Raw genomic sequence first — 22,621 nt, 5'->3', positions numbered from 1 at the left:
CTTGGTGGGGGTCAGACGTAGCAAAGGATCAGAGGTGCTTCTCAGGCTTCGCTGTGGAGGGATCGGGAGAATGGTGATGCACGCAATGTTTGTAGAAAGGATGGTGTGCGTGTGGAAACACACAGGAGGGAGATTGGGTCCAGGGGTGAAGAGGCATCATGGTGAGACCTGGTACTTTCGCAGAGTGTTTTAATCCAGAGAAGAGCCGTGAGCCTCAGGCCGATCCTTGGGGCACAGCTGCAGTTGGCCAAAATCCTCCCTCTTGGAACGGGTGCTTTACGTGTTCCACTGTATAATGAATAAGAAAGTTTATGGGAAAAGGAAGAGGCCCAGACAGGGGTGTAAGCAAGGAGGAGGAAGTAGCCAAGACAGAGAAATGAAGCCCAAGGGGTGGAGGGCGAGACAGAGAGCATCCTGGGACTAAGTCAGAGGAAAGGGCTGGGGTGGGGAGGTGCTGGCTAGCGGGATCTTTGCTGCAGAAAGTTATGGGAAGGAGGACATCCAACGTGAGAAGATTCCCGGAAAGGCAGGAAGGGGAAGATTTCTAGGCGCAGGTGAGAGAATTCGGTTTGGAAACCGAGGAGGGAAAGGTGAAAGATGAGTGCCGAAAGAAAGGTGATTTGCTGGAATTTATTGCTACAAGCCACAGCGAAAGAACTTTGCTAACTCAAGTAAAAAGGAATGTTATCTGCAAGGCCTTGGGGCAAACTCCCAAAATTCAGAAGAAGACCAGGTAACCAGACTCAGCAACACGGCTGAACGGGGTGTGAAAAAGACAGGAAATCTCAAAACACGGCATGAGCCCAGGTGAGGCCCCGCCGCTGGTCCGGCTGCCACTGGATATGCAGTCAGATGTGATCTGGCTTCAGCTATGGTCCCCGCAAAGCCGTGAAGCCCCCCACCCTGTTCTCCCGAGATTCAAAAGCCTGGTGGGTGGTGTCGTCTTAGCAAACCCTCCAACATCTGTCCACTATCCACCTCCAGGACTTCTCTCTCTTTTCTTTCTTTCTTTCTTTTTTTTTTTAAGATTTTATTTCTTTATTTGGCGGAGAGAGACAGTGAGAGATCACAAGCAGGGGGAGTGGGGGAGGGAGACATAGGCTTTTCACTGAGCAGGGAGCCCAGAGCAGGGCTAGATCACAGGATCCTGGGATCATGATGGGCTCCTGACCTGAGCCAAAGGCAGATGCTTAAGTACTGAGCCACCCATGCGCCCCTACAACCATGACTTCTAAGAGGACCTGACGATCCTGCTATGTGAGACATACTTGATGTCCCCACAGGATACCCAGGGCAGACCTTGTTTCAAAAAATGAGGCTCTTACAAAAAATGAAAATTAAAATAAGGCTCTTAAAAAAACAAAACAAAGTCTGACAGTCAAGAGCAGCCAAATAGGAGACCCTAATCTACCCCTCCCCAGCTCTCCATTTCCCACACCTGCATTTCTAAACCAAAACCAAACAACGCATATGATGCAAAAGGCTCTGCCTCACATGAAAACAGGCAGACTAGGCACCACTGAAAACACCCTATTTCCCAAACCAGCCCCTTAAATCTCTCCAGGCTATCCAAGCTCCGCCCCAAGACCCCTGACTGACATCTGTTCCTTTGCTTTTCATTCTCCAGCAAGCTTGTTCTGATATTTTGTAAGCCACAGAGTCAGGACACAGTCAGAGGACACTAATGCATATGTACACTTGGTGGAAAGAGATTGAAAAGAAGAAGTTAAAACACTGACACGATACAATACGGAAGAAAGCTCTGGGTCATGGCTCTAGTGCTCTCTGCGGTAGGTCTCTGCTGTGGGTCCTGCTGACGGCTTCCCTAGACCAAAGCCTGCTCTACTTTGCCTTCAGCCAGCCCTTGGGCGGCTGGGGGCCCTGCATCACTGGGGTGCCTCTCATGTCCCACAGGAAGATTTCAGCTCTGGGTCCTCTTGTGGCCTTTCAGAACTGCCTTTCACTAATTTTCTGTTTCTTTTTAAAACATTACTTTAGTTTGGGGCATCTGGGTGGCTCACTTGTTAAGCGTCTACCTTCAGCTCAGGTCATGATCCCAGAGTCCTGGGATGGAGCCCCACATCAGGTTCCCTGCTCAGTGGGAAGCCTGCTTATCCCTCCCCCACTCCCCCTGCTTGTGTTCCCTCTCTTGCTGTGTCTCTCTCTGTCAAATAAATAAAATGTTAAAAAAATTTTTTTTAAAAAAACCTATACTTTGGTTTTTTATTGGGCAAGAACAAATATGATTTGATAGTAAATCAATCCTACCGTATAATTACAAAATGATGCTCTTTATCACATTGTAAGATTTCAATTCTCAGCCAGCCTATTTCTGATGTCTTCATGGGAACTCATGTGATATAATAATAAAATGGCTGTATCCCCACCAGATTATTCAAATCCCCACTTAAATCCTGCACAAGGGGTGCCTGGGTGGCTCGGTGGGTTACAGCCTCTGGCTTTGGCTCAGATCATGATCGGAGGGTCCTGGGATGGAGCCCTGTATCGGGCTGTCTACTTGGTGGGAAGCCTGCTTCCCCCTTTCTCTCTCTGCCTACTTGTGAACTCTGTCTATCAAATAATAAATATAAAAAATCTTTTAAAAAAATCCTACACAAGTGGCCCCAACTTTTCTCTTATCAAAATTAAGTCTTTAAGACACAAGATGGTTTAAGAAAAAATGGAAACTCCATAGACTTAAACCAAACAATCTGAGGGTTTTGAAGGGGTGGGGGTTGGGGCGTTGGGGGAACCAGGTGGTGGGTATTAGAGAGGGCAGGGATTGAATGAAGCACTGGGTGTGGTGCAAAAACAATGAATACTGTTATGCTGAAAAGAATTTTTTTTAAAAAAAGCTAAGGGATGACAAGTGTCTATTTAATTAAAGTGAAAGTAAAGAGAGAAATATAAATGGAGTCAAAAGAGGGAAAATTCTTTGTGAAACTACGGAGATAAGAGAGTCCAGACAAGGAGGGAGAGAGCTAGATGGGGTGAGGGGTAGAGCGGAAGAAGTGAAAGAAATCCCCCATGACAGGGGAGGAAAGGCCCAAGGGGCAAAGTAGAGAGAGAGTTTTGAGAGGAGGCTAACCTGGCCCAGACCACATAGCCTTTGCCAACCACACTGAGCGGCAGTGCTTTCCTGAGGGCTGGGGGTCTTTGCAGCAGGTGCAATATTTAGGATTTAAAAACTATTTTTAAAAGATTCTGGCTCTGACTACAGGACAGATAATGTCTGTTGATAGAATGCAGCAGCAGTGAGAGGTAGATGTCAGGGGTAAGGGTGAGGGAACAAAACTGGATTCAGGGAAGCAGACCCGTAAGAAGGCAGTTACGATGGTCCACATGAGAGGCAATGGAGTGTATGTTCCATGGGGTAATGTTCCATTAGATTCCAGTGGAATCTCTGTCCAGGTCACAGCCAGGAATCACTGCGGCAGCAGGAAATGGCAGGAAAAGATAAAATGGGGGAAAGCAGTGAAATTTAAATTGGGAGGAAACCAAACTGACCCACGGTGGACACAGAAGAGCAACAAAGTGGGAACCAGAAACACCTCTTCGATGTTAACATATACTTAATGTCATGGATGCTGTTGGCGTTCACCATTTCCTAGCCACCAAATATCCATGCATGCAAAGTCCAAGGACTGTCTCTAATTTCTTTCTGGAGGACCCCTCCGAGATCTGCATTCGATGGCCCTGTGTTTCCCCTGGTACTGATGCCACTCCTGGCCAAAGGGAAGGAGGAGTAGCTGACTCTCTGCTCAACAACCCCTGCAAGTGGGTTCCTGTCTTGGATCCTGCTTCATAGTCATCTGCACAGTGGGGAACATACCCTGGGCCCAGTCGATACACCCCACAGGACCCCACACCTCCCATTCTGGTCCATGTTCTGGATCTAAGTACCCAGGATCCGAAAATGACCGGCCTAAACATCTCTACCTGCTTCCAAGTCCCATGGTGGCCTCTTCCCCGTCCTGAGGGCAGACTAGGCAGGGGGTATGTCCTCCCCTGGGTGGGTAATAGCTAGCTTTTTTTGGCAGTGTGGGCCAGGTATGCTTGTGTATGACAGAGCGACCGTATGTGTGCATCTGTGGCCCCTAGACTGTAGGCCAGAGCCAAGAAAAGAAAGAGAACTTGTTGGGCTTCAGGCCACCCTCTTCTTTTTTTTTTTTTTTTTTTAAGATTTTATTTATTTATTTGACAGAGAGAGATCACAGGTAGGCAGAGAGGTAGGCAGAGAGAAGGGGAAGCAGGCTCCCTGCCAAGCAAAGAGCCCGATGTGGGGCTTGATCCAAGGACCCTGGGATCATGACCTGAGCTGAAGGCAGAGGCTTAACCCACTGAGCCACCCAGGTTTCCCCGGGCTACCCTTTTCTAGGATGCTATATTCCAGAGCAGGCCATCTACAGAGTCTGAGAATTCTAAATGCAGACCTTCCTCCCAGGTTATTATGAAGGTATATTTTTAAGAGTGTAGAATATATTTTACTTAAAATATAATTTGATTTATAGTTTCAAAATAATTTTACGTATGTTATATGAGCCTCTATGTAAAATCTTGCTTTAGACCCCTCCAAAAGTTAGGCCTTAGACCAGCCTGGCCAATCAATGCAGAACATCATATTCATTGTAGTGATAAGTTAGGGTTTAGGGAATGTGTCCCGGGCTGACATAGTGAGGAACAGTGAGGGTTTGCTGAACTCATATGAAAGAGATCCTTCTTCCCCTTGTTACATGGCTTGAAGCTGAGAGGACCAGGACGGAAGAGCAGCAGCAGCCTTCTTGTCACCATGTGGAGTAGAAGACTGAGTTTGAGGAGTAGGCGTGGGGATAGAAGAAGACAAAAACCAAAGTCTGTACTGTTGAACTCTTGACTATCAGTTAAAGTCAGATCTACTCCTGGTCTTTTCAGTAAGGTAATACAGTCAGTTTCACCATAAAATATATCAGTTTGGCCTGGGTGTTCCTTCCCCTCTGTCAATCAATAGGTAGAGGCAAATAAAGAATTTAATAATAGATTTTTTTTTTAAGATTTTGTTTATTCGACAGACAGATTACATGTAGGCAGAGAGGCAGGAAGAGAGAGAGGAGGAAGCAGGCTCCCCGCTGAGCAGAGAGCCCGATGTGGGGCTCGATCCCAGGACCCTGAGATCATGACCCGAGCCAAAGGCAGAAGCTTAACCCACTGAGCCACCCAGGTGCCCCAATAATAGATTATTTTTAATCCATCAATTTCTTTAGCCCATCAATTTCATCTCCTCAATCCACCCATCAACAACAATTTTCTAATTTACCCAAATCTTTTTTTTAAAAGATTTTATTTATTTATTTGACAGAGGGAGAGCACAAGTAGGCAGACTGGCAGGCAGAGGGAGAGGGAGAAGCAGGCTCTCCATCAAGCAGGAAGCCCAATGTGAGGCTCCATCCCAGGACACTGGAATCATGACCTGAGCCGAAGACCACTGACTGAGCTACGCAGGCACCCTAACTTACCCAGATTTTGAAGGCCATTCCTCGGAGACCAGATAGCTTAATTTTAGGGTGAAGTCAAGTAAATTCAGTTGTGAATCCTGACTTGGTGGCATGCGAGCCAGATGGATGTTCTTCTCTGGAACTTTTATTCCTTAAGTAGTGGCCATGTCCTATCGAGAGAGTTGGAACATTATTCTGGGGCCGGGGGTGGGGGGCGGTGCTATGGCAGCATCGAGAGTCCTGCACTGATGATGTTGAGCTCTAGTGACAGCGTTGCTGGTGAAGATATCCTAGAAGGACAGTTCTGTGTAAGAAATGCCTATACATCCTGTCGTCTGGTCTCTCCTCATCCTAGCTGAGTTTCAAAGCCTGGCTGCCCAGGTTCTCATCAGTTCTGGAAGTTACCAAGTCTCCTTAGGCAGAGCTGGGCTCCACTGTGTGCCACCAAGCATCCTTCTACCCAGTGGTCTACAGTGTGGGATCCAGTAGTGTCTTGAAGGCAGTATAAACTAAGCGAATAGAACAGCAGCGGCAGTCTGAGATTGTCTATCTGGCTGAGGTGTTGCTGAAGAGAATTAGATTTCTTTTCTTTTAAGAATTAGGATTCTGATTTAAATAATTGATGTAATTATCGCATGTGGTCATGTGGAAGGAAGTGCCTACTGAGGGTCAGTATTGGAACCATGATGTCTCTACCATTTGAAGATTATTGGGCATGGAATCTTCCAGAAAGATAGGATGAGACAGCTCCCTCTCATACCCCAGACAGGTTAAAAGAAGGAAAGATGGGTTTCCATAATTTCATGCAGATTAATGTTTGTTTGTTTTTCCCCTTGAGACATCCTCTTTGATTCATGTATTATTTTGAAGTGTGTTTTTAGTTTCCAAGTATTGAAGATTTTCCTGTTATCTTTCCATTAGTGATTTCGGGTTTAATTCTGTTGCGGTCAGACAACATGCTCTGTATCATTGCAGTTCCAAACTTGTTGAGTTATTTTTTAGGGCCCAGGATGTGGTCTGTCTTGATACGTGTCTCAAATATGAGTGTTCTGCCATTGGTGGTGGTGGGGGGGACAATTCTATAAATGTCAGTTAAATCCTATTGGTTGAGGGTACCTTGTATTCCCTATACTAGCTGGTTTTCTGTTTAGTCATATCATTCAGTGTTGACAGGGGTGTTGAGGTCTACAATTGTATTTGTCGACTTTTCTGTTTCTCCTTTAAATAGAGAAGACATCCAGGATTTTTTTTTAAAGATTTTATTTATTTATTTGACAGACAGAGATCACAAGCAGGCAGACAGGCAGGCAGAGAGAGGAGGAAGCAGGTTTCATGCTGAGCAGAGAGTCTGATGTGGAGCTCAATCCCAGGACCTTGGGATCATGACCTGAGCCGAAGGCAGAGGCTTTAACCCACTGAGCCACTCAGGTGCCCTGCCCAGGATTTTTAATTGTATTTGGTAAGAGGAACAGAAAGAAATATTGAGATGAGTCCATATTGAAAAATATTGGGAAGAGTCTCCAAAGTGGAAATACCCTTCCCATGGCTCTTTTAATTGAAAAATTACTTCTGGTTTGGAGAGAATAGTGGCCTAATTTGGACCATAATGTCAATTGTCACTGCCTAATTCTTGAATGCGTACATTTGGTGTTTTGGGGAAAAAAAAAAAAAAGGTCAGAAATACACATATTGAATCTTTGATTTAACTTCCCATCAACTATGTAGCAGGGTTATTTTTCTCTAAGGAGAATGAGCTACTCACATCTTCCAAGGGTCACTGGACACTGGCTATAGGTACCATTAATTCTTGGGATCTCAGTGTACCGTTACTTTGCACTAGTCACAATAGTCTTACAAGGGTCAAGGAACAAATGGAGTTTTGATTCACAAATGCTTCTCATAGTTCCAGCAGATCACGAGTCATTTTTTTTTTAATCAATTTTCTGGTTGGGGAGCATGTAGTTGTTGCATATACTGTATATCCTGTACGAACATGCCTTTCAGATTTGATACAAGAGCTATTAAGGTAAGAAGAGCCAAGTTGAAACGTATGGACCTCCCTCTAGCGATCAAACTAATAATGTGGAGGTATTACAATTTCTATGGAGAAATATTTAAAGTTAATGTTACCCCCCACCAAAAAAAATTCTGGGAAGATATGAGGATGGTGGGGTTTCTTTTAATTGTTTAATTTAAATTCTATTAGCCAACATATAGCACACCATTAGTTTCAGATGTCGTGTTCAATCATCTATCAGCTGCTTATCACATTGGGAGATGGGCGTTAGGGCGGGCACTTGGTATGACAGGGGCGGTATCTTTTTTATTTTTACTTAACTGTCAAATGTGGCCAGGTCAATTGATCTTGGATTGGTCTTGTACAATGAAAGTGGATTATTGGGGCACCTGGGTGGCTCAGTGGGTTAAGCCTCTGCCTTTGGCTCAGGTCATGGTCTCAGTGTCCTGGGATCAAGCCCCACATCAGGCTTTCTGTTCCACAGGGAGCCAGCTTCTCCCTCTCTCTCTCTCTCTCTCTGCCTCTCTGCCTACTTGTGATCCCTCTTTCTGTGTCAAATAAATAAATAAATAAATAATAATCTTGAGAAAAAGAAAAGAAAGTGCGTTATTGAGGTTTAGCAGGTGGTAACTCCAATCACATTTATTATTTGGATGTGATCTCTTTGGAGGAGCAAGGCGATGAAAGTTCTCCTGTTGATCCACTGGGATGGCCACAACCATCTCACTGCAGAATTACTCCAGCTGTTTGGCTCCATGTCACAACTTAGTCTACAGAGGCACAACTGTCTTAGTCACTTGTAACATATTACACAGGCCAAACATCCTGGTGACATGAGCTGCTAGAATGAAGACAAGAAAGGTCTTTGGCCTTAGTCAAGCTTATGTCTGTTCATGGAAGGAGACATGAGTTCTGTGAAAACCCTATTACCTCATAGTCTGAGAGATGCTCGGGTATTTGTTTTCCCCAAAATAAAAGAGGACTTTCCTTTGTTTACTCTACCTCATACTGTGTATTGTTAAGAATATGTGCTGGGGCACCTGGGTGGCTCAGTAGGTTAAAGCCTCTGCCTTCAGCTCAGGTCAGATCCCTGGGTCCTGGGATGGAGCCCTGCATTGGGCTCTCTGCTCAGTGGGAAGCCTGCTTCCTCCTCTCTCTCTGCCTGCCTCTCTGCCTACTTGGGATTTCTGTCTGTCAAATAAATAAATAAAATCTTAAAAAAAAAAAAAAAAGAACATATGCTGTCTTTGGATAGATATTTGAAGCTAATAACTGAGTATTCAGAAATACTCCTCTAGTGGGTTGAAATATATGTCCATGTCCTAAACCCCAGGACCTGTAACTGTTATCTTATTTGAAAAAAGTCTTTACAGATATAATTAAGTCAAGGATCTTGAGATGAAAATCACCCCAGATTTAACTCATCCTTATAAAAACATGTACCCTAAGTCCAGTGAATAAATACCCTTGTAAGAAAAGGGAAAGATACAAGGAGACAAAGGGGGAAGCCAATGCGAAGACAGGGGCAGAGTTTGGAGTAATTCGTCTGCAAGGCAAGGAATGCCAAAGATTGCCACAGGCACCAGGATCTAGGAGAGACTCAGGGGGCAGATTCTCGTCAGAGCTTCCAGCAGAAACCAACCCTGCCAACTCTTTGATGTTTAATTTTTGGCCTCCAAAACAGAGTAAATTCCTGCTGTTTGAAGTCGCCGAGTTTGTGGTAATTTCTTACAAGAGCCCTAGAAAATTAAAACAATGTCCCCATTGGAAAAGGATCCAGAACAATTTTCCCTAGATGGTCCGGGTTAGGGTCCAAGCAGATCCCATCAATGGCCCTTAAAGTTTTGGAGGTAGATCAAGTTTTTGTAGGAGACAACGACAAACCCCAGGAGGAAAGTCTCAGACCACTGAGGTTTTCATCAAGTTCCTGCTTAGCAGGAATTTATTCTCTTTGACAGAAAGAGCTTTTGGATTGATATGGGGCCTTGATAAGTACTGAACTCTTGGTTATGGAAAGTCAGGGGAGCCGAGGCCCTGAGTCACTCATTAGGACCTGTGGATCTATTCCATTCAGCAAAGCTTCACCACGTGCAAGCAGTGTGTAAAGATGAGGTCTGAGCTGGCCCTACAAGGCACAGGTAAATGGTATCAGCCTAGGACTCATGTTTTTCTTCTGCCTAGTTCTGCTGTACCCTATTAGGCTTAATTCTCAATTAGTCAGTGTAAAGGCTGAGAAATCAAGGGACTCTTCAGACTGCAAAACCCGAATGTTCTCACTGGAGACTGTGACAGGGACATGCATGTAAGTCTTAATTCAACCCAGCCTGAGGTGGCAGGGGAAAGCACGCATTCTTCTGAGACACTGGGGAAAAGGGGCCCCAGACAAGACACTGTTCTTGTTTGTCAACCAGATTGTAGTAAGGGTGTCAGTCCAGTGGTGAAAGAAATGCAGCCAAGAGTCTGGAAAAATGTAGAACATCAGAAAGTAGGAAGGAAGGATGTGACGAGAGAGAGAGAGAGACACCTTCAGAAGGAGGATGGGCTGGGTGAAGAAGGTGGCAGGACCCGGAGGGAGAGAGCATACAGAGACCCTATAGAGGAGGTAGCTCATTCCAGCTGGTTTCCCTGAGGAAGGAATGTCTGGAATTGGGCAGGGGGAGGGGCATGGTAGAAATGAGAGGAATATCCTGGCCCAATAAAAATCTGGGTAACGCTGAAGTTCTTAAAGCTGTTAATACAGACTCCAGAAGTCTATGGTGACCTTCCAGAATATGACCCAGAATCTTACAGGTGAGTTGACGAAACAGAGTAATTCAGTGTTTACTGTGATGGATAATGCTGGTACTCCCACCAGATCTCCTTCGGTCTCTTTTATTATTAGGGTCCCAGGACTTTGAGAAGATTTTGCTCCCAATAACCAGCTCCCGAAGCTTCCCCCATGACCATCGAAGGATTGGTCTGGCAGAGTCTGGGAATTTCCTCTCTTCTAAGCCAGTGACTGATGGATTTGGGAGTTTGAAATCTCCATGCCTGTTGCCTTTGGTCATGACAGGGCTGAGCTGCAAACTACATTCCAGTGATCCAGAGATCCCCATCATGGGATAAATCTGAGTCAATTATCTGTAAACTTTACTTGAAGTTTACCTAATATGGCTTCCTTCTTGTTCTTGTCCTGATTTTCTGATTTGCTCAGAAATTTGCTTTTGGGATTCCTTCATTCATAAGTCACGTGTACAGCACTCCCTGTCTTAGAGTCTGAGGTGGAGGCAGTGGACCTGGGACAATTACGAATCTCATCAGTAAATGGTCCCTTGAATTTGGAAGTCAAGCTTCATGTCTTTTAAACAAATAAAGCCTTTGCTGAAAGAAAAACAACACAGATCCTTTAATGAGGGACACCCTCATGCAAGCAGCTAACATCTGGCCTTTTAATATAGTAAGTCGGGGGACTTGGAAGACAGTCCCTACTGCCTGCCCCAACACAGCAGACACAGTACAACTGATCTGCCATTAGGCTTTTCAAGTATGTTTTCCCGCTGGGAATTTCAAAATTCATACACTCATGACATGTGAAAAATATTTAAAATGCCAAGGAAAGCAGATGGTAATTCACACGTTATTTTCTTTACTAATAATTCAGTTGGTCTCTTTGAACGGGTTGTTGTATGAGTACTAGGAGGGCCACGACACAGTTCCACAGGCTGGGGGGCTAAGCAGCAGAGATTAATCTTCTCACACAGTTCTGGAGGCTGGACTCCAAGATGAAGGTACAGGGAGGTTCAGCTTCTTCTAGGGTTTTGCTCTTTGGCTTACAAATGGCCACCTCCCTTCTCTGTGAGTGTATGTCCCTGGTGTCTCTTTGTGTGTCTGAATTTCCTTTTCTTATTGGGACATCAGTCAGATTGGATTAGGCTCACCCTAATTGCCTCAGTGTAGCTTAATCACTCTGTAAAAGGCCCTATCTTCAAATACATTCACCTTCTTAGTTAACCCGGGGTTTGGACGTCAACATAAATTTTGGAGGAACACAGTTTATCCCATAGCAGTTGGATAGGGTGTAAGAACGTCAGGTATGAAATATTTCTTTGAATGAAAGACGATTTAATCAGAGGAAAACACTGCTTATTAGTTGTACAGAAAAAGCCAGATTTTTAAAAAATTTTTTATTTCTTTCCAGCTTAACAGTATTCATTGTTTTTTGCACCACACCCAGTGCTCCATTCAATCCGTGCCCTCTCTAACACCTACCACCCACCACCTGGTTCTCCCCACCCCCCACCCCCCGCCCCCCAGATTGTTTGGTTTAAGGCTATGGAGTTTCCATTTTTTCTTAAACCATCTTGTGTCTTAAAGTCTTTATTTTGATAGAAAAGTTGGAGCCACTTGTGTAGGATTTTTTTTAAGATTTTTTATATTTATTTATTTGATAAACAGAGTTCACAACTAGGCAGAGAGAGAAAGGGGGAAGCAGGCTTCCCACCAATTAGACAGCCCAATGCAGGGCTCGATCCCAGGACCCTCTGATCATGATCTGAGCCAAAGCCAGAGGCTGTAACCCACTGAGCCACCCAGGCACCCCTTGTGTAGGATTTAAGTGGGGATTTGAATAACCTGGTGGGGATACAGCCATTTTATTATTATATCACATGAGTTCCCATGAAGACATCAGAAATAGGCTGGCTGAGAATTGAAATCTTACAATGTGGTAAAGAGCATCATTTTATAATTATAGGGTAGGATTGATTTACTATCAAGTCATATATGTTCTTGCCCAATAAAAAACCAAAGTATGGGTTTGTTTTAAAAACATTTTTTAAAAGATTTTATTTATTTGACAGAGAGAGACACAGCAAGAGAGGGAACACAAGCAGGGGGAGTGGGAGAGGGAGAAGCAGGCTTCCTGCTGAGCAGGGAACCTGATGTGAGGCTCCATCCCAGGACTCTGGGATCATGACCTGAGCTGAAAGCAGACTCTTAACAACTGAGCCACCCAGATGCCCCAAACTAAAGTTATGCTTTAAAAAGAAACAGAAAATTAGTGAAAGGCAGTTCTGGAAGGCCACAAGAGGACCCAGAGCTGAAATCTTCCTGTGGGACATGAGGGGCACCCCAGTGATGCAGGGCCCCCAGCCTCCGAAGGGCTGGCTGAAGGCAAAGCAGAGCGGGCTGTGGTCTAGGGAAGCCCTCAGCATGACCCACAGCAGAGACCTACCACAGAGAGCACTAGAGCCATGACCCAGAGCTTCCTTCCGTATTGTATCATGTCAGTGTTTCAACTTCCTGCTTTTCAATCTCTTTCCACCAAGTGTACATATGCATTAGTGTCCTCTGACTTTGTCCTGAGTCTGTGGCTTACAAAATATCAGAACAAGCTTGCTGGAGAATGAAAACCAAAGGAACAGATGTCAGTCAGGGGTCTTGGGGCGGAGCTTGGATAGCCTGGAGAGATTTTAATGGGCTGGTTTGGGAAATAAGGTGTTTTCAGTGGTGCCAAGGCTGCCTGTTTTCATGTGAGGCAGAGCCTTTTGCATCATATGCGTTGTTTGGTTTTGGTTTTGAAATGCAGGTGTGGGAAATGGAGAGCTGTGGAGGGGTAGATTAGAGTCTCCTATTTGGCTGCTCTTGACTGTCAGACTTTTGTTTTGTTTTTGTTAGAGCCTTATTTTTATTTTTATTTTTAGTACGAGCCTTATTATTTTTTTTTAAAGATTTTATTTATTTACTTGAGAGAGAGACAGTGAGAGAGAGCATGAATGAGGAGAAGGTCAGAGAGAGAAGCAGACTCCCCATGGAGCTGGGAGCCCGATCCCGGGACTCCAGGATCATGACCCGAGCCGAAGGCAGTCGTCCAACCACCTGAGCCACCCAGGCATCCCAGAGCCTTATTTTTTGAAACAAGGTCTGCCCTGGGTATCCTGTGGGGACATCAAGTATGTCTCGCATAGCAGGACCTTCAGGTCCTCTTAGAAGTCATGGTTGTAGGGGCGTGTGGGTGGCTCAGTACTTAAGCATCTGCCTTTGGCTCGGGTCAGGAGCCCATCATGATCCCAGGATCCTGTGATCTATCCCCGCTCTGGGCTCCCTGCTCAGTGAAAAGCCTATGTCTCCCTCCCCGACTCCCCCTGCTTGTGATCTTCTCTAGCTGTCTCTCTCCGCCAAATAAAGAAATAAAATCTTAAAAAAAAAAAAAAAAGAAAGAAAAGAGAGAGAAGTCCTGCAGGTGGATAGTGGACAGATGTTGGAGGGTTTGATAAGACGACACCTCCCACCAGGCTTTTGAATCTTGGGAGCAAGTGGGGTCTGTCTATCTTTCTCACTGCTGATCCCTCACAGAGCCTAGCTTAGAGCCTGTACAAATTTTATAAGAATCATGATTCAAAAAGGAGCCATGTTAATAACAAACCCAAGAATTCAGACCATAGATTTGGAGCAAAGCATATGAGTTTCAGAGAAGCAGACATTTTAGAAGAAAACAGCCCCTCCACTCTTAGAGGTGTTGAAACCATCTCTTTTCCCAAGGTCTTAAAGAAAAAGAAAGCTCTGAGTGTATACCACTGCAAATGAGTAGGAAACAGCATTGAGTACTTAATGCTCTCAAAATGAACACTTCCCTTCAAGAGATAGCCAGGAATTCCTGAGAGCAGCAGATTTTCTTTACAAAAACTATGGGTTTATGGGCAAAAATAACAAAATGGGGGTCGTGAAAATCCTGAGAATGCCCCAATGGTAGGACAGATCTGGGGTCAGATCTCTGCTGTGCCCCCAGGCATTCATCGTTTTTTTCTGCAGCCTTTTTCTCGTCTTTTGTGGGATGGATGTCTTCAATTTATTGTAAGACAATGGGACACTTCACATCAGACATAACATGAGGGACAAATTCCATGTATGTTGGGTTTTGTCCATTTCTTTTCCATGATTCAAAAAATAGCCAGGAGAATGCTTCCTTGGTTGTTTTAAAGATTGAAAAAAAAAAAAACCCACATAAAGTATCTTCTTAAGCTATTTTACTATAAGTTGATGTTGACTGTAAGGCCAAACTAGGTTGGGGGAAAAAAAATCTTCCAAAAAAGGGGCTTGTGCTTGTGGGTATGCACAACCTTATGAAGAAATAGGGACCAGACAGGAATCAGAAGAAGATGGGAGGGCCTGATTTACAGAGTCTGTATAGACTTATTTAAAGTAAACTTCTAAGGCAGTGCTTCTCAAACTTGACTTTGTATCATGGAAGGTCTGGTTAAAACACAGATTTTTGTCCACTTCCCCCATCCCCGCAGCCCTGCCATTTCTGATTCTACAGTTTGGGGTGGGTCCTAGGAATTTTCATTTCAAGTAAGATGACAGCGATATTCTAATGCTGGACCTAGGACCACACTGAGAACTATTGCCGTCGAGGCAATTGTCAGATTCTCAAAATTGGTTGTACCTTGAGATCACCTGGGAAGCTTTGCAAAACACCAATGCCTGTACTGAACCCAAGCTTCAGTTGAGAAGTTCTGATATTTCACTGCTTTGGGTGGGGGGTCTGGACATCAAGAGCTTTAAAAGTGCAAAAGTTAAAAACAATTTCACAATTGTTAAAAACAATTTCCCTGTCAGTTCTGGTATATGTTAGAAAAGGGACATTTAATTTTTTGTTCATTCAGTAAATATCAATTGAGTTTCCACTATAACCTGAGCCTTGTGTGGGGTGTTAGGGATATGGATATAAATCAGACAGAGAAAGGCAGGTTGTCACTTTGATAACTAATGAGGTGGCTGGCATACCAATGATTTACAGAGAGCTATTAAGAGCTGTGAGTGGGGGCCCATGGATGGCTTAGTTGGTTAAGCGTCTGCTTTTAGCTCATGTTACGATCCTGGGGTCCTGGGATTGAGCCGAACATCCAAATCCCTGTTCAGCAGGAAGCCTGCTTCTCCCTCTGTCTGTGTTTTCTCTCTCTCTCTCTCTGTTAAATAAATAAAATCTTGAAAAAAAAAAAAAAGCTCTGGTGGAGGTCAATGAGTTTTAAGTGAGCAAAGACTTCATTAAGGAACTCAAACTTACTTTTGAAGAATGAGGATTTTTTTATGGGCAGAGACTTAGGGAAAGAACATATGGAGGAGAGGCCTGGAGCTAGGAATGGACAGAGGATGTGTTCACAGGTTTTCTCAGTTACCTGGAGCCTGGGGTAGGTGGTATGGGAGGAGGCCGCAGAAGTTGTCTAGAACCAGGGGAAGTGTTTCGAGATTCCAGGAGGGTGGGGCTCCTGGGTGGTTAAGTCAGTTAAGCTTCTATCTTAGGTTCAAGTCATGATCCTAGGGTCCTGGGATGGAGCCCCACATAGACTCCTTGCTCAGTGGTAAGGCTGTTTCTTCCTGTTTCTCTGCCTGTTCCTTTGTTCCTCCTGCTTGTTGCTTTCTCTGTTTAAAAAAAAAAAGAGAGATTCGAGGAAGAGAGTGATATGACTGGGCTTAATCACCAGCTACATTTGAGATAGGAAGACCTACCTGAGAAATGTTCTCTAGGTAGAATCCTTGTTTTCTTTTTAAAAAGATTTTATTTATTTATTTATTTATTTATTTGATATATATATATAGAGAGAGAGAGAGCCTGCCTGCGCGAACATGGGGGAGGAGGAGTGCGAGGGACAAGCTCAGATGCAGGGCTCAATCCCCGACCCTGAGATCATGACCTGAACCCAAAGCAAGAACTGGATTCCTCAGGCACTGAGCCACCCAGGCGCCCTTGAATAATCTCTATCTTGAGGTTATATCTAGGATATTCTCCAGAGGGATATAATCAGGGCACCCAAACATCATAGACTAATAGAAAAACAAGACACCAGCTTCCTCCTCATTGGCTAACTCCCAAACTTCTGATTTCATTCTGGGGGGATAGGAAGGACACATTTGTTCTCACACGAGTCTACCTGGTTTTGGACTTCGGAAATGTGGGCAGAAAAAGAGTAATGTAGAGAAAGAAGATACCAGACAGGAGCAAAAGGAAACGCAGAAGACCCCGAGGTTTGGAACAGAACAGAAGAGTGAACAAAAATTGAAGGTCTGGGAACCTGTTTCTTACCTCTGGCCAGGGAGTCCCTCTGAAACCCTGCTGGTGAAGATCAAAGGCCAGATCCGGTGGCCTGCATTGCCACCTGCAGGTACGATCCTGAATTACCGCCTGAATTTTATCCTGAGCTCTGGGGAAACCCAGATGGGACCCAGGATATGCCTGGGCTCCCCTCAGGTTACCCCCAAGTTGGGCCAGCATTTAACGATTCTCTTCCTTGCATTTCAGACTGACTGGCTTTTAAGGGATCATTCTTCATGAATATGAAAAGGTACTTTTCCCCCTATGTTTTTATATCTCTGAAGTCCGAACATGTCTTGGAATTAATTGTCAGTTTAAGCCACAGACGTTTTTCCCCTTTGAGCTACACAAAGGAGCATCTTACCATCGATACCATCCTAAACTTGGAAAAATATGGCGATATTTATTTCGCATGCATCAGAGGTGAGGTCTGATGGACAAGGCATGACTTGGAATGTGGAAGATCCACCAGCCCCTTGAATCTCTAATACCCTTTCTTTCTTATATTCTGCTTCGCCGTTACTCACTAGTTCTTTGATTTTTAGCAAATTATCGGAGTCTCAATTTCTTCATCGTATGTATCTTACACGGTTTTGTCAGAGTTTAATGATCTTATATATAAAGTCCTTGAAAGGTCCCTACCTTGCACATTAAAGCACTCAGTAAATAACTATTATCATTTCCAAATTAAAGTCTCAAAAACTGAAAGCTGTTCTACAAATACCCCAAAAGAAAGGCATCAGTACAAAAACACTCTTCCTTCTAGAATGTGCTGTTGAATCGCAAAGGCAATCTGTGCCATTTAATCCTTGGAATTTAGGAAGACCTGCTGCTGAGCCATTCCCTTTCTGTTGATAACAAAGGCAGGAGAATTCAGATGGAGGCCGTGGGGGCAGTTATTTTAAATATTTGGATGTTTATTGTCTTATGCAGGAGCCTGCTATATTTGCCTCGTGTAATTCAAAACCTCCAGTCCCCAAACCGTGTTTTCCTTTGTGCCCTTAAAACTAGCCAGCTCGACTTCTGCTTTATTTTGATAAACCTGGAAAGGCAGAGCCCAGTCTTTTAAGTAAAGCTTTTCCAGGGCTTAAGGCAGCCGAACCTAAATGAAACTGAAAATGACAATGAGAAGAGGTAATGCTATCTATCGCTGTCCGCTGGTTGCCGTCTGTAGCTCTCCCTAGCAATCGCAGGATAAAATAAAGCCCCGTGTTGAAGGGCAGGGCATAAGCAGGCTGGCTCTTCAAGCCTCAGTTAGCTCTGCAGGGAGGTGGCTCTGAGAAGGACCCCGATGGGAATGGAGCTTATAAAGATGTCTTGGAGCAGCCTTTCATGTTTGCCATGTGGCTGCCCCTTCAGCTCCCTAATACCCCTTCTCTCTTAAATGATACGAAATTGTACATTCCAAGTTCTTAGCACAAGTCCCAAGGAGAGGGAAGCAGCCTTAAAAGGGGAAGAAATCAAAGCTTTCCATGGTGGCAGTGCTGTGCTTTTGTTTCCTGGTAACACCACTGCATTTTTGGGGGTGCGTCAGGAGGAGGAGCAGAAGGGGGAAGCATGGAGTTTGTTTTTGTTTTTTTTAAATTTTTTTAAAGACTTATTTATTTATTTTAGAAAGAGAGAATGAGTGGGGGGAGGGGCAGAGGGAGAGAAGCTCAAGCAGATTCCCCATTAAGTGTGACCTGATCCTAAAAGCCTGGCATGACCTGAGCTGAAACCAAGAGCCACTCTACCAACTAAGCCACCCAGGAGCCCCTAGACGGGAATCTTGAAATACTCCTCCTGCTCAGGACCCTCCTTTCTCTGTGCCTCTGGCCTTCTTCTCTGCCACTGTTCAATCTTCCATTCCCAGCTACCCTACATAGGTCATAAGCTCAGTTGATACCTCGAGGTCCCAGATGGATTAAGAATCTTGCAGGGGCGCCTGCATGGCTCAGTTGGTTAAGCAGCTGCCTTTGGCTCAGGCCATGGTTCTAGGGTCCTGGGATCGAGCCCCACATCGGGCTTCCTGCTCAGCAGAGAGCCTGCTTCTCTCTCTCCCTCTGCCTGCTGCTCTGCTTACTTGTGCTCTCTATCTCTCTGTCAAATAAATAAACAAACAAACAAATACATAAATAAATAAAAGAATCTTGCAGGTATGGGGGATGCCTGGGTGGCTCAGTCTGTTAAGCCGCTGCCTTTGGCCCAGGTCATGATCCCAGGGTCCTGGGATCGAGCCCCAGTGGGGATCTGCTTCTTCCTCTCCCTCTACCCTTCCCCCTGGCTTGTGCTTTCTGTCTTTCTCTCAAATAAATAAAATCTTAAAAAAAAAAAGTCAGATGCTCAGGTAACTGAGCCACCCAGATGTCCCCCTCCACCTCCCCCCACCTTCTTTGTTTGTTTGTTTTTCCCCAAGCACATTTTGTTTAAGACCTACTAGGGCCAAAGATGCCAGCAGAATTTATCCTTGATTTGTTTGGTAGGCTTGCTTTTTTAGCTGCTTCACTTTTTCTGACCCTTTCTTGTTGCTTATAGCTTATTTGGTCAAGTTTTATGTCCTCTCTTAGAACTGCATGATCTAGGCTTTGTACACTGTGTATCTGTATAACCCTGTTTCTCTCTTTAATTATGTTTTTAGCATTCAGAGTGATTAACATGGCAAAGTAAGTAGGAAGGTATTTATAGAATTGCTGCATTTTCTCCTAGATTGAAACGATTTATTTCATTTCGCTAATGACACTGTTATAACTTTCTGTGGCCTCCCCTAAGGCTATCTAACCAATATATTTTAGAAACCTTTTACTCCTTAGTTTCTTGTCATTTATCTAACAAGGTTCAAATGGTTAAACACATTGTATAAGATGCTGTATTTCCCAGAAGAACTAAAGAGGCTTGTCTCTAGGGACTTACTGTGGTCTCTCAGTTGTACTGAGATTTTTCTGTAGGCATACAGTGTGGTTTATGGAACATGGGCTAATAATGAATCCAACCCCACACTGAGTGGATGCAGTGGGATTCCTGGAATACTGATGTCTAATACATCTGTGAAGATGTTACATATAATGCTTCCAAAAAGCAATCAATTTTCCAATTTAAAGTAAATATAAATTTGGTGTTAATTCACTAAGGGTAAAGACAAACAGGTCTCAAGCTGGTTTAGTTTTCAGGTGTGATCTGTTAAAAATATCTGCTACCTCAATTCAATTAGATAATAAAAACAGTTGCTCAATAAGTGAAATAATAGAGATGATTGGTTTGAATTAGGTCAGTGGCTGTATTTACACTCTAGTTAGTGGGCTTATGCGTCAAATCTTAAGGTCCACCTCTAATGCTTTCAAGTTAAGTTCAAACATTAGCTTGAGGGAGGGTTTCTCTTTGACTTAACGGTCTGCACCACCCCTCCCTTAAGATTCGACTGTGGAAGGAGTTTGTCCCGAACTTTGTAAAACTCATAGTGCTGTTCCTTTCTCTTCCAGTCCTAAAATTGCAACAGATTTCAGTCCATACTTTCCAGCTTGATTCATGATTTTCTATATGTTTCTAATTATCACAAGTGTGTGAAACCTTCCAAAGTATATTACCCCTAGGTCATTTTATTTAGAAAATAAATTTATATGCCATACAGCACTTCTGGGCAAGGAAACATGGTAGAATTCTGAGGACATACCTCTTTAAGTATTATAACAGTTAAAATACGTTCTGAGTGTGGAGCTGGCTGAGGCTTTGTGTTTGGGGATCCCTAATATAATCAGCTACTGAATTGGGTTCTGATGTGGGAGGGAAGTCAGCCAGATGGGGGCACTGTTGCCTCAAAAGTTAGAAGAAGTAGAAAAAAAGAGCTGGCCGAGGTTGGGTTTTACCTAAAAATATTTTGTTGCGGTCACACTTTGAATTAGCAAGAGACTCTTCCAAAACTGATCTTATGTTTTTGAAACTTGTAAATCTGTATGGAAACGTGATGATTAAGCTATACATTCCGGCTGAGTTAAAGTCAAAAAACAGTTTTATTCAGCCTAAACTAATTTTGTGCCTAGGTGCGGTTTTCCAATATTCATCAGATTCGTAAGCGGGGTGGGCTTGGATTTTCTTCCAGAAAGAGCTACTTTTTGAATATTCATTCTAAGGAGTTTACATGTTTTGTGCTGTTTGTCTTCGTGGCTTTCCTAGGTCGCAGATATCAAGAAAGTCAACAACTTGATCAGAGAACAAGACTTATATGCTTTGAAATCTATTAAGATTCCAGTGAAAAATCATGGGATCCTTACAGAGACCCACAGAGAACTCAGATCCCTCCTGAGCCCATCCTCAGAGACCAGAGTGACCTTCGAGGAGCAGCCAGACCCAGATAGAGCAGCTGTAGGCGCCGGTGCCCTCTCCAGCCCACTGACAGATTTCTTTAAGGGCATTGACGAGAATATTGAGCGCGCGGTGCAGTCAGAAATCTTTTTAAATGAAAGTTACTCGGCAGAGACCTCCAATCAGCCGCTGCTCCCGACTTCTCCAAAGACCCCCACGAACAGTGCCAACTGTGGAATTCAGTGGTGGAATGCCATTTTTATCATGCTTCTAATTGGGATTGTTTTACCAGTGTTTTACTTGGTCTATTTTAAAATACAAGCTACTGGCGAGATCCCCAGTAGCTTGAACACAACTGCTGTCCCCAATGGCTCGATGAGCGTGAGTGCAGTTCCAGGGCAAGCCCCCAGATTAGCAGTTCCAGTGCCAACTGTCCCCTCTGCAGACAGCCAGTTCAGTCAAACCACCCAGGCAGGGAACCAGCTCTTGTTTCTAAAGAATCAGGCCAGTGTGAGCATTTGGCCTCTTAATGTGGATCACCTGACATCAGTCATATCCTAGGGTGCTGCCTTTCCTTTTCTATGACCTACGGACATGTCTCAGAAGCCGCTGTGTATTCTCCAGGAACATCTGACCCTGGGGAATAGGCTGACCTAATCCAAGGCTGTGGGAGCCAAAACATGCGCCCCCCTGCTATCCCCCTACATCCAGAGGTACAGTAAGGGACATTTGCATGTGACACATGCTATTTCTTGAAGGTATATAGTGGACTGGCACTGCATGGGCCCCCAAGTTGGAAGTGTTTGGAAGTTGAGGAGCAGCATTGGACCTTCACTATGGGAGCCTCTGACGTCAGATTTGGTCACTTTGCTGTTTGCAGTGTCTTCTGCCGTGACACGTGGTGCTCTTTGTCTCCCTGACAAAGGTGCTGCCCAGCAGTGGTGAATATCACCCTGTTTTGGAGTATGACTGAATTATAATTAGCTCTATTTCATATTTGTCCCACCAGTTAGCCTTTTTGAGGCAACGTCACTTCTAGGATCAAAAAAAGGCCTGAATCTGAATTGCTCTAATACCGAATAAATGGCAGGTGTGTACCTTGTACTTCTAGAACTACTTAGGGGTACACAGGCCTGCTTTAAGCTGCTGCATGGTATGGCCAGCACTTCCTGGCTAGATCATTTGGAGCTTTTGCTCAGTTTCTTCTGAAGAGCATCCCCACTGCAGTGGCTAATCAGATTTCCCAAGTTAGCATTTTTGGGAAGAATTCGTGCTGCCCAGTGCCTGGAGCTGAGTAGGTGCAGAGAGAAAGAGGAGTGCCTATCGCCAGGGTTTCAACATGTGACACATCTAAGGCCAGACAGGCAATGCCATTCGCCAGTCTGGCATTGCTGAGAGCAGCAGCCCCTGGAGGTACTTGGAAGGGAGATACAGGGAGAATGGGCGTGCTTCCTGCTGCCTCCCTAGCTCTAATCTTGGGAAGTCTAGAGCCGTTGCCCCGGAATCAGGCTCAGTGTTTTTCTTTGTCTAAATACACTTTATATAGTGTAGCTCATAATGTTAAAAGACCAAACCACAAGCTCCCATCAGCCGGAGGTTTTCCTGTCTACACAGCAGGTGTCTGCTGCAACATGCTAGAGGCTCAAGGGAGGCCTGGGTCAGCCTCAGGCCTTGCAGGTGGAGCAGGGGTACACGAGGTAAGGGTGAAGGCCTGTTTGGCTGGAGCCCATCTTGGTCCCATGGAAGGGTGGAAATGGGCTTACATGGTTCGGAGGAGCCTGCCTTCAG

The 22,621-nt window shown here is 44.5% G+C and overlaps 1 pseudogene across 1 annotated transcript; it reads left to right on the top strand.

Moving 5' to 3' along the window:
* The first annotated feature begins 7,464 nt into the window (after nucleotides 1-7,464).
* On the top strand, nucleotides 7,465-21,432 carry LOC309868117 (lysM and putative peptidoglycan-binding domain-containing protein 4 pseudogene; annotated as a pseudogene). The gene is made up of 2 exons: nucleotides 7,465-7,497; nucleotides 20,705-21,432. The product of its transcript is annotated as a lysM and putative peptidoglycan-binding domain-containing protein 4 pseudogene (transcript).
* The last annotated feature ends 1,189 nt before the right edge of the window (nucleotides 21,433-22,621 follow it).

Source organism: Mustela nivalis, assembly GCF_964662115.1.
Source record: "Mustela nivalis genome assembly, chromosome: 6".
NCBI lineage: Eukaryota > Metazoa > Chordata > Mammalia > Carnivora > Mustelidae > Mustela > Mustela nivalis.
Note: the sequence above shows the minus strand (reverse complement) of the source record. Positions and strands in the feature narration are given on the sequence as shown.